Here is a 12,286-nt window from a genome sequence, read left to right as displayed (position 1 = left end):
CATTGAACTGCCTGAGGATCCAGCTATACCTCTCTTGGGAATATACCCAAAAGATGCCCCAACATATAAAAAAGACACGTGCTTCACTATGTTCATCGCAGCCTTATTTATAATAGCCAGAAGCTGGAAAGAACCCAGATGCCCTTCAACAGAGGAATGGATACAGAAAATGTGGTACATCTACACAATGGAATATTACTCAGCTATCAAAAACAATGACTGTGTGAAATTCGTAGGCAAATGTTTGGAACTGGAAAATATCATCCTGAGTGAGCTAACCCAATCACAGAAAGACATACATGGTATGCACTCATTGATAAGTGGCTATTAGCCCAAATGCTTGAATTACCCTAGATCCCTAGAACAAACGAAACTCAAGACGGATGATCAAAATGTGAATGCTTCACTCCTTCTTTAAATGAGGAAAAAGAATATCCTTGGCAGGGAAGGGAGAGGCAAAGATTAAAACAGAGACTGAAGGAACACCCATTCAGAGCCTGCCCCACATGTGGCCCATACATATACAGCCACCCAATTAGACAAGATGGATGAAGCAAAGAAGTGCAGACCGACAGGAGCCGGATGTAGATCGCTCCTGAGAGACACAGCCAGAATACAGCAAATATAGAGGCGAATGCCAGCAGCAAACCACTGAACTGAGAATAGGTCCCCTATTGAAGGAATCAGAGAAAGAACTGGAAGAGCTTGAAGGGGCTCGAGACCCCAAAAGTACAACAATGCCAAGCAACCAGAGCTTCCAGGGACTAAGCCACTACCTAAATACTATACATGGACTGACCCTGGACTCTGACCCCATAGGTAGCAATGAATATCCTAGTAAGAGCACCAGTGGAAGGGGAAGCCCTGGGTCCTGCTAAGACTGAACCCCCAGTGAACTAGTCTATGGGGGGAGGGCGGCAATGGGGGGAGGGTTGGGAGGGGAACACCCATAAGGAAGGGGAGGGGGCGAGGGGGATGTTTGCCCGGAAACCGGGAAAGGGAATAACACTCCAAATGTATATAAAAAATACTCAAGTTAATAAAAAAAAAAAATTAAAGCCAAAAAAAAAAAAAAAGAAATACTCAAGTTAATAAAAAAAAAAAAGACACTATGATGAAATGGGACTTACTTCAGAAATTCAAAGGTAGACTTACTTAATATTAAACCATCTGTTTTAGTAAATCTAAGAAAAATTTTTCCATAGTTATTGAAAAAAGCTATGCAAAATTTAACAGTATAATCCAAAATGATATAATCCAAGTGTGTGCCTGTTTGTTTAATTAGGTGTGTGTGTTGGGAATAACTACACATTTAAACAAGAAGATGAACATTTTCTCTACAGTTACTACAGTTTTCTAAAGGAAAAATCACTGCAAGCACATGAAGTTGCTATATGCGTCTTGAAACTGAATTAAGCAGAAAAAAGGTTTAACAAAGTTCAAGTATTAGTATTTTTCATTGCATAAAATTAGCATGCAAAAATATAGAAACGTACACACTGGGACAGGGGAAGGGAGAAGTCTAGAATTTACAAAATAAGGTTTACAGCAATCAAAACTTATGTAACATTACCAATTCACAACAGGTTGAAAGTACATTTGAACAACTGAAAAGGCATTTCATTTTCTTACATAGGATAACTTAAATTCACCAAGACATGAGTTTTTCTTAAATTAATATGCTTGCATGTGTGAATAACATTTCAGTCAATTACAGAAAAAATAATATATAATAATGATCCCATAATATCATTATGGTGATGAAAATTCCAAGTAGTTAGAGATGTCATATGGCTGAACATTTTCCATATATCTGTGATGATATTGTTATAAATGCATTTACTGTACTATGTGAACTAGAAAAAATACACTGCATATAAATCATATGCTTTGTATAGCCAATTATACGCAGTGCACAATAATCATAACAAATGACTATCTTACACTTTTATTATACTTGTATTTTATTTATTATTCTGTTCTTCTTTTTAGAATTATTTTTTCCAACCACAGTTTCCCCATCCCTTCTTTCTGGCCAGTCCTTCTCCTGATCCTCCTCTCTGCCTCACACCCCGTCCTCTCCTCCTCTGTTTCTTTTAAGAAAAGGGCATGCTTCTCGTGGGTATCAAACCGCCATGGCTTATCAAGTTCCAGTAATCCTAAGCATCTCCCTTAGTATTAAGATAAGCCAAGACAACCCAAAGCAGGGAAAATGGTCAAAGACAGAGTCCGTTCCACTGTTATGGGTCCCATAAGAAGACTAACCTACACAACTGTAACATATATTCAGAGGGCCTAGCTTAATCCCATGTAAATCCCTGGTTGTTTGTTCGGTCTCAGTGAGCCCCTATGCACAAAGGTTACTTGATTCTATAGGTTTTCTTATGGTGTCCTAGACCACTGTGGCTTCTACAATCTTTCTTCCCCCTCTTCTGAAGGGTTTCTTCATCTCTGCCTAATGTTTGACTATGGGTCTCTGCCTCTGTTTCCATAAGCTGCTGGGTAAAGCCTCCCTGGAGACAATTGGATTATCAAGGTGTACTACTCATAAAAATCTTTATTATAAATCAGTACGCTATTGCACCAGGTGTTGCCTCACTCACCCTGTGTTTACTACATGGTTTAGTTCTGGATCCAACCTAACACTGTTTTGTGTGCAATGGTATATATATATATATATATATATATATATATATATATATATCCGTATCACAAGGCTTTTATTGTCTAGGTTGATGAAAATACATTCTTACTTTTATACTGCCTAATAGTGTTTTGTACAGATCATACCCCCATTCGCAAGTGAGGCCTAAAAGAACAAACACACTGCTCTTTCAACTATTGCAAAAAAACTATTTCTTCTGAACATAGACATATGGATTCTAAAACTCATGTTTATAAACAAATGTATCAAAACATTGGGGTTGATTTGGAAATAGAATAATCAGTAAAATGTTTACTTTGCAAGAATCAAGACATGCATTCCCAAAACCAATATTAAAAAAAAAAAGTCATGTGTATTTAAGCACCTTGGGATCTCAGATCTAGGCAGGTAGAGAGAGGCACACCCTTAGCACTTTTCTATTTGACAAGTTTCAGGCCACTAAAATACTCTATAAAAATTAGATTCATAGACACTGAAAAATAACCCTCAAGCTTGTCCTCTAGCCTCCAACACACATTCACACATAAGATACATATGTACTAGCATATACATCTGAAGTTGGAATCACATGAAAATTCACATAGATATGCAAATGACATTACACACACTACCTATGGAAGAATACATTCTTTACAGAAAACTCATATTTTATGAAAATAAATACAATAAAATGAAGAAATATAAATATATTTATTATATTTAGGTAGATCAATAGATCGCAGACAGACAGAGAGTATATCTGAAAAAATATCATGCACTACAACACAATCAAAAGTCTGATTTCCTTAGCAGGCAGAAGACATTTAAACAATGAAGAAAAAAAATTACCTTAGAGAAAAAGGAGAAGGAGGAGAAAGAGGAGGAGGAGGAGGAAGAGGAGGAGGAGGAGGAGACTAAAACCATGACAACAAAGACTACAATGATGATGAGGACAATGACAGCGATGATGACAATGACAAGAAAGCTGCTTAAAGCCCTGCCAGCAATGGAGGAGTGTTCCTTTTTCTCCACATCCTTGCCAGCATCTGCCATCACCTCTGTTTTTGATCATAGCCATTCTGACTGTTGTGAGGTAGAATCTTGGGGTTGTTTTGATTTGCATTTCCCTGATGACTAAGGATGTTGAATTTTTTTAAAGAGCTTCTTAGCCATTTGAGATTCCTCAATTGAAAATTCTGTTTAGCTCTGTACCCCATTTTTAATGAGATTATTTGGTTCTTTGGAGTCTAAGTTCTGGAGTTCTTTTTATACTTTGGGTAGTAGGCCTCTGTTGGATGTAGGGTTGGTAAAGATCTTTTCCCAAACTGTGGGCTGTCTTAGAGCATGGGCCACTGATTTTCTGTTCAGGAAATTTTCCCCTGTGCCAATGTGTTCGAGATTCTTTTCCACTTTCTCTTCTATTAAATTCAGGATATCTGGTTTTATATGGAGGTTCTTGATCCACTTAGTCTTGAGCTTTGAACAAGGAGATAAAAAAGGATCAGTTTGTATTTGTCTACATGCTGACCACAGTTGAAACCACAACATTTTTTTAAATGCTGTCTGTTTTCACTGGAGGGTTTTAGCTCCTTTGTAAAAGATCAAGTGACCATAGGTGTGTGGGTTCATTTCTGGGTCTTCAACTCTATTTCATTGATCTACCTTCCAGTCTCTGTATAAATACTATGCAGTTTTTAATCATGATTGCTTTGTAGTATAGCTTGAGGTCAGGGATTGTGATTCCCTGAGAAAGTCTATTATTGTTGAGAATGGTTTTTGATGTCCTAGGTTTTTTGTTGTTTAGATAAGTTTGAGAAATATTCTTTCTAACTCTGTGAAGAATTCAGTTGGAATTTTGATGAGGATTGCATTGAATCTGTAGATTGATTTCAGCAAGATTGCCATTTTTCCTATGATAATCCTCCCAATCCTTAAGCATGGGAGTTTTTTTTCTTCTTCTAATGTCTTCTTCCATTTCCTTCTTCAGAGACTGACATTCTTGTCATACGGAACTTTCACTTGCACGGTTAGAGTCATGTCAAGGCATTTTATATTATTTGTGACTTTTGTGAATGGTGGGCTTTCATTAACTTCTTCTTCAGGTCATTCTTTGAGTAAAGGAAATCTACTGATTTGTTTGAGTTAATTTTATATCCATCTACTTTGTTGATGTTGTTTATGAGCTGCAGGAGTTCTGTCATGCATTTTTTGGGTCACTTATGTATAGTATCTTATCATCCATAAATAGCATCATCTTTACTTACTCCTTTCTAAATTGTATCCCCTTGATCTCTCTTTGTTGTCTAATTGCTCTGGCTAGAACTTTGAATATTATACTAAATAGATATAGGGAGAGTGGGCAGCCTTGTCTAGTCCCTGATTTTAATGCAATTGCTTCAAGTTTCTCTCCATTTAGTTTAATGTTGACTACTGGTTTGCTGTATATTGCTTCAACTATGTTTAGGTATGGGTCTTAAATTCCTGATCTCTTCAATACTTTTAACATGAAGGTGTGTTGTATTTTGTCAAAGGCTTTCTCAGCATCTAATGAGATGATCACATTGCTTTTTTTTCCAAGTTTGTTTATTTAGTGGATTATGCTAATTGTTTTCCATATAAATGACCCATCCCTGCATCCCTGGGATGAAGCCTACTTGATCATGGTGAATGATTATTTTGATATGTTTTTGGATGGTTTTCAAGATATTTATTGAGTATTTTTGCAGTGACATTCCTAAGGGAATTTAGTCTGAAGGTTTAGTATAAGCCTAGTTGTGGCTTCAAAAATTAGGTAGTATTCCTTCTGTTTCTATTTCATGGAATACTTGGAAGAGTATTGGTGTTAGGTCCTCTTTGAAGGTCTGATAGAATTCTGCACTAAAATCACCTGGTTCTATGTTTTTTGTTTGTTTGTTTGATTGATTTTGTTTTTGTTTTTCTTTCGTTTGGGAGACCTTTAATGATGGCTTCTATTTCTTTCGGGGGTTTAGGGACCGTATAAATGGTTTATCTGGTCGTGATTTAATTTCGGTACCTGGTATCAGTCTAGAAAATTGTCCATTTCATCCAGATTTTCCAGTTTTGTTGAACGTAGGCTTTTGTAGTATCATCTGATGATTTTTTGAATTTCCTCTGGCTCTGTTGTTATGTCTCCCTTTTCATTTCTGATTTTATTAATTTGGATACATTCTCTGTAGCCTCTGGTTAGTCTGGCTAAGGGTTTATCTATCTTGTTGATTTTCTCAAAGAACCAGCTCCTAGTTTTGTTGATTCTTTGTATAGTTCTTTTGGTTTCTACTTGGCTGATTTCAGCCCTGAGTTTGAATATTTCCTGCCATCTACTCCTTTTGGGTATATTTGCTTCTTTTTTTTTTCTATAGCTTTCAGATGTTATGTTAAGTTGCTAGTGTATGCCCTTTCCAATCTCTTTATGGAAGCACTCAGAGCATGGAAAGCTTTACTTTTAGCATTGATTTCATTATGTCTCATAAATTTGGGTATGCTGTGCCTTCATCCTTGTTAAATTCTAAAATTTCTTTGATTTCTTTATTTCTTCCTTGACCAAATTATTGAGCAGAACATTGTTCAGCTTCCTTGTGTATGTGGGCTTTCTGCTGTTTTTGTTGTTGTTGAAGACCAGTCTTAGTCTGTGGTGATTTGATAGGAAGCATGGAATTATTTCAATCTTCTTGTATCTATTGAAGCCTGTTTTGTTAGTGATTATATGGTCAATTTTGGAGAAGGTGCCATGAGGTACTGAGAAGTAAGTATATTCTTTCGTTTTAGGGTGTTCTGTAGATATTTATTCAGCACTTTTGGTTCATAACTTCTCTTTGTTTCACTGTGTCTGTTTAGTTTCTGTTTCAATGATCTGCCAATTTATGAGTGTGTGATGTTAAAGTCTCCTACTATTATTGTGTGGGTTTCAATGTTTATTTTGAGCTTCAGTAATGTTTCTTTTAAAATGTGGGAGCTCTTGAATTTGGGGCATAGATCTTCAGAATTGAGAGTTGCTCTTGGCGGATTTTTCCTTTGATGAGTATGTAGTATTCTTCCCCATCTTTTTGGATAACTTTTGGTTGATAGTCTATTTTATCGGATACTAGAATTGCCACTCTAATTTGTTTCTTCAGACAATTTGCTTGGAATATTTTTTCCAGCCTTTTACTTTGAGGCAGTGTCTGTCTTTGACACTAAGTTGTGTTTCCTGTGTGTAGCAAAGTGCTGGGTCTTTTTTACATTTCGAGTCTGCTAGTCTACGTCCTTTTACTGGGGAATTAAGTCCACTGATGTTAAGAAATATTAAGGACCAATGATTGTGGCTTCCTGTTACTTTTGTTGCTGGAGGTGGAATTTTGTTGTGTGGTGCTCTTCTTTTAGTTTTGTCGTGAGAATATTTTTTTCTTGGTCTTTCTTGTTTATAGTTTCCCTCCTTATTTTGGAGGTTTCCTTATATTATCCTCTGTTGGGCTGTATTGGTGGAAAGATATTGTTTTGTCATGGATTATCTTGGTTTCTCCCTCTTTGGTAATTGAGAGTTTTCCTGGAAGTAGTAGTCTGGACTGGCATTGGTGTTCTCTTATGGTCTCTACGACATCTGCCCAAGATCTTCCGGCTTTTAGATTCTCTATTAAGAAATCTGGTGTACTTCTGATAGGTCTACCTTTATGTGGTACTTGACCTTTTTCCCTTGCTGCTTTTAATATTCTTTCTTTCTTCTGTACATTTGATGTTTTATTATGTGTTTGGAGGAATTTCATTTCTGGTCCATTCTGTTTTGAGTTCTGTAGGCTTCTTTTATGTTTATGGGCATCTCTTTCTTTAGGTTAGGGAAGTTTTCCTCTTCAATTGTGTTGAAGATGTTTACTGGCCCTTTGAGTTGGAAGTCTTCACTCTCATATATACCTATTATTCTTAGATTTCATCTTTTCATTGTATCCTAAATTTTTGAATGTTTTCAGTTAGGAGAAATTTGCTGTTTGCATTTTCATTGACTGTTGAATCAATGTCTTCTATGGTATCTTCTCCACCTGAGAGTCTCTCTTCTATCTCTTTTATTCTGTTAGTGATGCTTGTATCTGTCACTCCTGATCTCTTTCCTAGCTTATCCACCTTCAGGGTTTTCTCCCTTTGTGTTTTCTTAAATGTTTCTATTTCCATTTTTAAATCCTGGATGGTTTTGTTCATGTCCTTCACCTGTTTGTTTCTGTTTTTCTCTAATTCTTTAAGGGATTTTTGTGACTCCTCTTTAAGGACTTCTACCTGTTTACCTGTATTTTCCAATATTTCTTTAAGGGAGTTATTTATGTACTTCTTAAAGTCCTCTATCATCATCATGAGAAGGGAGTTTTAGATCTAAATCTTGCTTTTCAGATGTTTTGTGTTATTCAGAAGTGGAGGATGGCGTTCTGATGTTGTGAAGTAGTATTGGTTTCTGTTGCTTACGGTTTTGTGCTTGCCTCTTGCCATCTGGTTATCTTTAGTGCTAACTGCCCTTGCTGTCTCTGACTGGATCCTGTCCTTCCTGTGACTTTGGTTGTGTCAGAACTCCTGTAAATCTAGCTGTGTCTTTGACACTGTGATTCCAGGATCCTTTGATCCTGGGTGCATCACAGCTACAGTGATCCTGGCTATGTTAGATCTCCTTGGGAGTCATGCTTCCTCTGGGTATTGTAGTAGTAGTTGGAGAGGGAGCCAACACTCCAGGTCTGCTACAGGAACAGGTGGAAACCAGAGGGAACCCATGCCTCTGGCTGGATGATGGTTCCTGTGTCCCTGGATTCTGGGGGGTGCCAGTAACTCTGTGTGGTGAGCCAGATTTTTTTTGGCATTTCTTTGAATGAATTGACACACTGGGTATAAGTTTCAGATCAAACTGAAAAAAATATCTCTAATACATTTCATAGTCTTAAAAGGATAAGAGGCTTGAAGTCTCATGTCCTCTCAATTTCAAAATTTATTCCAAATTCAAATGAAATAAATAAACCTATATATTTATGGTAGGTTGATTTTTGGTAAGAATACAAAAATAATTCAATGGGAGTGTGCGCATCTTTTCAATAAATAGTACTAGGAAAACTGAACTACTACATATAAAAAATAGAGTTGAATTACTTCTTTATATACACATAAAAAAGCCAGATTAAATAAGATGAGGTTAATATGAAAGCTTAAAATATAAAACACAGAAAAGTACCATGAACACATAGTTACAGAACATGAAATCTAAATATAGTTGTAATTAGCATGATCCTGGGTTAGACAATGATTTCTCAAGTATACCAAACACTGCTTCAGTGAAAGAAAAATATACAAACTTGACTTCACTAAAATTAAGTAGTTTTGTACATCAAAAGACAGTATGAATAATGTGAGGAAATAACCCTGAAATTGGAGAAATATTATGTGCATTATATATGCGATAAGGGTCGATTGCACACAAAATATAAAAAGTTCTTATAACAGCAATACACATAGTGATTATCTTAAGATAGGAATTTATCTACAAAGAGGAAATGGCAAATAAATACACAACAACATGTCACAATCTGCAACCACAATCTGCATATCACTCTGCACCTATTAAGACAAACATAAAAAGCAAAGTTCACATAGTCATAGTCACTGTATATAAAATCCTGTCTCATTGGGGACCACTGAAGGTCAGAGATCTGGAGTTCAGCTGATGTATGTAGAGAGAGCCCCTCTCAGTAGAAAACAAAAGCAAAATGCAAATAATGAAAGATTTTTCTAAAAATATGAAGGAATTAAAAAATCTATACCTCACTAGTAATAATGTAAATATTACAGCCTCATTGGCAGCCAACATAGACAACGTTGCATTAATTTACTAGGAACATTCAGAAAAAATGAAAGCAGATTCCACCCATATGAGCATGAAGTGATTAATGTAAGAACAGCGCAGCCACAGTGTAGAATATTATTATGTCATAAAAAATAATTAGGTAGTGATATGACATAAGAGAAACTTGGAAATAATAAAATAAAGAAATAAAATGAAAAGACATGCAATCTGTTATTTTATTTATGTAAAATCTACAAAATTAGATTCATCCCAAGAGGGGGAAAATGGATAAAGAAAAGAAGAGTAGTCACGGAGTCTTCCTATTCTTGTTTTTTTCAAAATGATGAAAATGTTCTCAAGTCCATGGATAACTTCATATAATTCAGTGAATGAATTAAAATCACTGACTCATGAAAATAAAGAATGTTGAAGTATATAAATAATATCTAAACAAAAAGAAAAATTTCAGTTTGAAAAATTTCAGTTTGAAAAATGCAAACCCAAGCATTTGCCCTGCAACTGAGTACTGGCTCCTATTAGGATACTTCTGTTTGTGCAAATAAAGCAAGAACCATGGAAATTCAGAACCACAGGAAGAGCTCCATGCCCTTATTTTCAGGGCTCCAGTGCTCATAACAACATTGAAGATTGCAAACAAGGAAATGAGGGCAAAGAGGAAGTGGGAAATCTGCACAAAGGCATTATTTTCAAGGGGAACACAGAGTTGTAAACTCAGCACTGGACCTGAGCTGGGAATTTCTGGCCCATATTCTGCCATGACAAGAGGATAATCAGCACTGATTTTTAATATCTCAATTTTCAAAATGTGAATAAAAATTTTCTTTCCAAGTTGTTGGAACAAGTAAGAAGCATTATAAAAGCCAGACATGAATGAATTACCTTCATACACTAATCCCTAGCATCACCCTGACCTTCTTTAGGGTATAAGTGTATTTATTTTAAAGAACTGATTATGATATTCTACATCTTCCAGAGACTAAAATCTATCATTGTTATCAGTTTTATATTTTTACTAATATAAAATATAAATACACTAAATAATAATACACTGAAGAAAACGATGAGTGAAGCTAACAATTACTGACAATAAACCAAGATATTTCGTAGATTTTCCCCATAAATAAAATTATCCCCAAGATATATTTATAGATGTGTAGGATCAGAGATGTCAATGGAAGTTGTCTTAGCTAGCCATGGCATGACTATGTTAAAATGCTGACAAGGAGAATAATATTTTTGATAACCAAGCCATCTTTAATGAACCAAAACATTCATCAAATAGTCTCTTATTAGCTCACAAGCTGTGCTTTCTTTATATGCTTGTCTATTTCCTTTCTTGTCCTTTTTAAGATAGGAGCATTGCTATGCTGTTCAAACTAGGCTCAAATTTGCATTCCTACTACTTCAACTTCTTTCACAGGTATCTTGAGCTCCAGACATGCAGCATTATGCCCAACCCTGTCTATCTTTAATGAGGTTCAATATTCACATGCTTGTTTAATCCTTCTATGCTTTTTTCTAGTAAGTCAAAGATTTCTTTGTTTCACACTAATCAGGTCTTGCACATAGGCAAATTCTCTTTCCCAAACACTAGCAAAAATCTATTTTTATTCTTGCTACATAGGGAGATACAATTTTTATTCTCAAAAAGATCAGAAAACTATTGACCTTGCTTTTGAAAAGACACACACACACACACACACACACACACACACACACACATACACACACCACTGATTATGTGAAAGCAATGTAATATATTCTCTTTTTGCTACATAGCATCCGAGTTCTTGCATCCCAGAGGTGAATCTTTTTCAATCCATCTCAATCCCCAAGAATATTGACTAATTTATATTATTTAGATATCAAAACTATGGCTCTGCAGGGATAAAATCAGAAAAGACAGTCTGTTACTCTAGAAAATAATGCAAAGTGTTATTCAGATTCATCCTAATCTATTGTGGACAAGAGAGTGTTATTGAAATAATCTGTTAAATGCTATAAAAGGATAAAAGGTCAGAAGCAAGATGTTTATCAGGACTGTCTCATCTCTACAAAACATGAAGAATGCAATGTTCCAGGCAATAGCATTGAGTTATTTCTACCTCAGGGAGCACTGCTAAAAAGTGGAGTGGAAAGCACAGAAAGCTGATATCTAACTCACCTTACAGAGAAAGAGTCATGTCTTAGTCACTGTTCTATTGTTAGGAAAAGACAACATGACCAAGGCAACTTTTATAAAAGAAAGAATTTTGTTAAGGGCATCTTTACACTTTCAGAGATTGAGTCCATCATCATGTCGGTGGGCAGACATAGTTCTGCAGTCATACCTGAGAGCTGTATTCCGATCTACAAGCAGAAGGAGAGAGATCCACTCTGTGCCTGGTGTAAACTATTAAAACCAAGCCCAACTCTAGGGACACACTATTCAAAAAGCCTATGCCGACTCCAACAATGGTACACTTCCTACTTTATCTGAAACAGTTTAACTCCCTGGTGACTACGCATTAAAATAAATGACTCTCCTCTACTTATTCAGTATAGTACTCAAAGTCCTAGGCAGAGCATTCAGACAACAAAAGGAGGTTAAAGGGATACAAATTAAAAAGGAAGAAGTCAAAATATCACTATTTTCAGATGATAGTATAATTAAGTGACCCCAAAAGTTCCACCAGAGAACTACTGAACCCAATAAACAATTTCGTCAAAGTGGCTGGGTATAAAATTAACTCAAACATATCAGTAGGCTTCCTCTACTCAAGGAATTAATAGACTGAGAAAGAAATTAGGGAAATGACACCTTTCAGAATAGTTCC

The 12,286-nt window shown here is 35.9% G+C and overlaps 1 protein-coding gene across 1 annotated transcript in view; it reads right to left on the bottom strand.

Moving 5' to 3' along the window:
* Window positions 1-11,864, bottom strand: part of Spanxn4l (SPANX family, member N4 like) — a 167,580-nt gene extending 155,716 nt beyond the window's left edge. The window contains exon 1 of the mRNA XM_087601048.1: window positions 11,801-11,864. The gene's annotated coding sequence lies outside the window, so the exon portion shown is untranslated. The remainder of the gene's footprint in view (window positions 1-11,800) is intronic.
* Between the last annotated feature and the right edge of the window lie 422 nt (window positions 11,865-12,286).

This window comes from Rattus norvegicus, chromosome X (assembly GCF_021556685.1).
Source record: "Rattus norvegicus strain SHRSP/BbbUtx chromosome X, alternate assembly SHRSP_T2T, whole genome shotgun sequence".
NCBI classification, from domain to species: domain Eukaryota; kingdom Metazoa; phylum Chordata; class Mammalia; order Rodentia; family Muridae; genus Rattus; species Rattus norvegicus.
The sequence above is the reverse complement of the archived record's forward strand: the minus strand, read 5'-3'. Positions and strand labels throughout refer to the sequence as shown.